The sequence below is a fragment of the Manis pentadactyla genome, chromosome 7 (assembly GCF_030020395.1).
Source record: "Manis pentadactyla isolate mManPen7 chromosome 7, mManPen7.hap1, whole genome shotgun sequence".
NCBI lineage: Eukaryota > Metazoa > Chordata > Mammalia > Pholidota > Manidae > Manis > Manis pentadactyla.
The window spans coordinates 18,301,189-18,306,196 of record NC_080025.1 but is presented as its reverse complement, the minus strand read 5'-3'; positions in this window follow the sequence as shown (position 1 = coordinate 18,306,196).

Here is a 5,008-nt window from a genome sequence, read left to right as displayed (position 1 = left end):
TCAGAGTTCTGTCTTTTAGAACAGTGCTTTAAAAGGTAGGGGTGTTTTGGAATCACCCCTAGGAATGTGTTGGACTTCGGGTGGGAGGGATGATTGCTGTCACAGATGTTGGTGGTGCTAGTGGCGTGGGGCAAGACCTGTCAGCTTTTGAATATCACATCATATATTTGGGTAAGAAGATAAAAGAAACCAAACACCCTGTTAATGATTATCCGAGCCTAGAATCCAGCTCCATTTTACATATACACACAAAATATCTTTTGAGTGGTTTTACCCTACAATTGGATCCATGAATACAACTACAAGGTGGAAAGAAGGAAGAACATACTTTATTTTGCTTGCATTCCTAAGAGTTGTTTGTTATTCAGAAAACCCTATCACTGATTTGGGATATTTTACTTGCCAATGAGGTGCCTGTATTAGCCTTCATTTGTAGCTGCCACTTTCATATGTAGCTCTACATATAAGGGCAAGCCTATGTCTACTTCATTAACCTTCCCTAGTGTCTCTGTATTATATTATTATTTATTACTTTCTTTTTATTTCTCCTCTATATTTTAGTTAGAGCATTATTAATTTTTAAAAAATTGTGTCATAGGTAAATCATATTAACTATGAAATGCATTTTAGGACAGTTGAGGTGTTACAAAATATTTGTCATAAAAAGTAAGTATAAGGTCTCATAGGGTTGAGAACTCTTCCTTTAGAAGGAAATGGAGCCTTGCTTTTTAGGCTGAATCTAGAAACTTGAACCTCAAGTCTATTTAATGTAAGAATTTAAGATGAACTTAAAAGTTTCAAGTGTGCAAGTGTTTTCCAAACAGTATCTGCTCAGAAGTACAAAGTTTCAAAATAAATGGAATGTTACACAATGACATCACATACAGCACATTATCTATAATTATATATGCATTATATAGTGTATGTGTTGCATGTATATATATTATGTGCATTATATATTACAAATATATTTTATCACATTGTTACACTACATATATTGTAATGCATTATATGTTGTATGCATTGTGTGTATATATGCATAATTATAATATCAAGGATATTATACATATGCATATGTATATGTAATATCAAGGATAATGCATGCAATTGTATGAATATGAGCTAAGTGTAACACTTTCCCCTCATGTAACTGTTTGAAATAAGCAATAACTCTGAATTCCAATGTTTCCTTCTAACCCAAAGGGAAAGTCATAATTTTTTTTAAATTTCAGGCTGAATTATTATAATGCAGGATTTGATGAAAACATCGTTGTCATACTGGCTTTTCTCAGTGGGAGATCACCAAGACATCCCTTCCCACCCAGGCCCTGAAGGGGAGCCCCACATCCCTGACTGCAGCGCCTGGCTTTCTTGCCAGCTTTCCTTTCCCGACCCTAGTGGAAGCCTGATCTTGTTTTGTTGAAGTTACTATAGGAGCAGCCCGTGTTACAGGGGTGACTCCATCTCTAAAACAAATATATGCAAAGAGCTGAGAGGCAGATTTCAGCTTTCAATACTTCAAACCCTGAAGAATGGAAACAATCTGTGCAATTGAAATAGAATAAATTCCAACGCCCCAAGGGAAGTGGGTGTTTAGGCTGTAAGCACCACCACCCAGGCTTTCCCAACTTCAGAAGAATGCCCAGATCGGTGTGTAAGTGCTTCTGTCGCACTGCGGGTTTGTCGCCCTGAGCTGGGCCAGGAGAGGGGAAAACAAACCAGGCCCGCTTGGGGCTCTCTTCCCAGCCGCCCGGCCCGCCGCGCTCCCGGTGCGCGCGCGCCGCCTGCTCCTGCTTCCTTTCAACGACCGCCGCGGATCGCTCAGAATCTTCGCCAGCCCGAGTGGGCGATGCGCGGGGATGGGCGGGCAGGTGGAGCCGGTGCTGTGGACGCGGGCGGGGCCGCGTGTCCGCAGGCATCACCAACTGGGTAGAGGCACACGCCAGCCATCGAGAGCTGCCCTTTGGTACCTCGCACCCCTGTGAAACCAGAAGGGTCCTGGCGGTGGAGGGCGGGAGGCGAGCGCTTTCCAAGGTTGTGCAAGCGGACGAGGGCGCACCAGGTGCGCGCCTGCACGGAGGACGGTGGTCCTGGACCGCTCCAAAGGCGGCTGAGCAAACTGGACAGGGAAGAAGAGCATTCCCGCGTCTTACCTTGTAAACCGTGGTTTAGAGTATCATAGCCGGCACCGGTTTTGAAAGGCTAGTTTTGAATCTATTATGTTATTAATGGCCTTTTATGACTACATATAAATATTTAAAGCATTTAATTATTTAAAAATTAATAGACTTTTTAAAGGGCAGCTTTAGTTTTACAGAAAAATTTAACAGAAAATACAGAGAATCCCAATGTGGTCCGTATTCCGTCCCCACAGTTTCCCTATTATTAACATCTTGCTTTAGTATAGTACATTTGTTATGAATGACCATTCAATAGGCACACGTTATTATTAACTGAGCCCACAGTTTACATTAGGGTTCACTCTTTGTATTGTGCAGTTCTGTGGGCTTGACAAATGCATGTCATGAATTGATCATTACAGTATCATACAGAATAGCTTCCTCATGTACTAGCAGCATCAAAGTTGGTTTTCTTTAAGCCTAGGCACTTCCCTCAGATATCTGTCCTGCCAAGCACACCTGCAGTTCTTGGGGAAATGGGAAGAGGAAATAATAACAAGTTCCTAAACTCTATTAGGGGAAATAATAACCATAGTAGAAGTTGAGAGGGTAACCAGATATTCATCTCTTCCATGAAAAAGACCCAGTCCCAAAAACCACTCCCTCTTAACTAACCTTGCCTTTGCAGTGACCATTTACAATTTGAAAAATCTTTTCATAGAATACAATATTAATGTTTTTACACTGAATCTTTGAACCTCTTGGAGGATTTTTCTTTTCTTGAAAGTTGTCTTGATTACTCACGTTTGAACATGGCTGTATTATTAGACTGTGTTGGGAAAAGAGGCTCCTCTCAATGTCTAAGTAAATGAACGAGCACACTCATTGACATGGGTTGCTTCCATTGACAGACCCCTTTCAGAGTGGACTTTGCTCTCTTTAAGTTTGGTATATGACCAACACCACAGTTGAATGAGAGACTGTTGTATATGAGAAATTCCTGCCTGAGAAATTCTGTTCAGTTCTTGTTAGTCTATTTCAGTAGGCTCCAGAGCATCAACTAAATAGAAAAGTGAAAACGAGAGTGGAAAGAAGCTAAACAACAGGCATAAAGAAATATAAACTATCTAGGGATTTAACAGTAAGGCAAGAATAGTGGGTTTTATTGTTGTTTATGGAATATTAATATTTTATTTATCTAAACTGCATAGATACGTGTGTATAGGTGGGAGAATTTAGGGGTAATCTATTTTTTTTCAGTCATCTATGAAGCATTGTTACTAGCAAATGGTCACATTTTTTCTGTTTCTGACCAGGAAGTGTGTGATGTAAGAGAACTGAAATGGGAGAAAATAATGGCTCATCTTCTATGTATAAAATCTCTAAATCTATGTGCACCAAAAAAGATGAGCATGTATGGAAGTGGTGGGGGTGATAGAAGAGTAAAGCCCACCCAATCCATCATCCCATGGTCTTCTTAGGCTTCTAGTTTCCTGAACTCAAGTAGGTTGGAGGGGAACATTTCCCAAAGCCAAGTCTCCCATAGAAAAATTACTAAACACCATGAGTTACTTGGCCAAATGCTGTATCACTATTTAGATTATGCCTCAATATAATAATAAACAACTAGGTCACTGAACACTTATTTGTGTGTACACGCAGGCTGTGCATTGGTATAGAAAGTATTCTCCAACCCTGAGGTTCTGTGATACTCTTGAGTTTTCCCATGGTGTCTCTCTGGGCCATGCAGGCTGTCCAAAGGAAACAGTTATCCTGTGACTCTGACTATGAGTTCAGAGTGCCACAGCAATTCAGTCCAACAGGCGTGAGTGATCTGAAAATGTGTACCTACTTCCTATTTTGAAATATCTTCCGTTGAAAAACTCCAGCCCAGCTGTATTCACACAAAATCGTATAAACAAAATCAAACCCTCCCCTTGGTAAAGTGGGTCAACAGGCTGCTGCAACCAAATACATGTTAAGTTTTTGTGTCTGTCGGAAGGACACAGACTAGAGGTAGAGAAAATACCTAATTTTGTTTTATTTTACTTCTTAGGCTTTTTTGTAAGAGAGCAAACCGAAAAAGAGTTTTGCTTTGGAGTTTTTCTTTTGCTATTTATATCTGTCGAGTAGATTGTATGTCTTGTTATGGTGATAAATTGTTCTTCATAAAAAGTTGTGTTGTATCTTCTATGTGGCTATTTATTTATTTTGTTATTAACATCCTATTGAACATCAGAGATGTGACACATATCATCCTAATTGAATTCAGATATCATTTCTGATGATCATATTTCAACTACTTGTTTTCTTAAGCAATTTTAAAGGCCCATTTATTTGCTATTAAATTCTATACAGCAATCTGATAATTTTCCCTTCAATTTGGCTGATAAAAATGCAGGAAGAGGTTAGGTATTTTCATAAAATATCTAGGAACAATTGGTGTCTTGATATTCACATGCTTTCTTTTCCATTTGCAGGGAGGATAGTAAAGCCCTAAGTAATTATAGTCAAATAACCCTCCAGCTGTGCCATTCTGTGCACATAAATCACATCCTGTCAATATTCCATCAGTCAGATGAGCCAAGCAGCAGGAATACATTTACAAAATCTGTATAGCTTTTAATAGAATATGAACAAATAAATCTGAAGGGGTTCAATCTAGAATAAGATCTACTTTCATAAAAGTAAATAAGAATGAGAACAAAGAAAGTTCACTTCTTGTCATCCACCCTCTAGTCAGCAGAAGGAGATTCATTTGCATTTTATTCTGACTGGAGGGATGACCCCCAGATGCTGCTGGGAGCCATTTTCCTTATGCAGCTTAATGAAGAGGGGCGACACATTCATTTCTGTCAGAGTCAGAGCCCATGTTCAGTCAGCAGGGA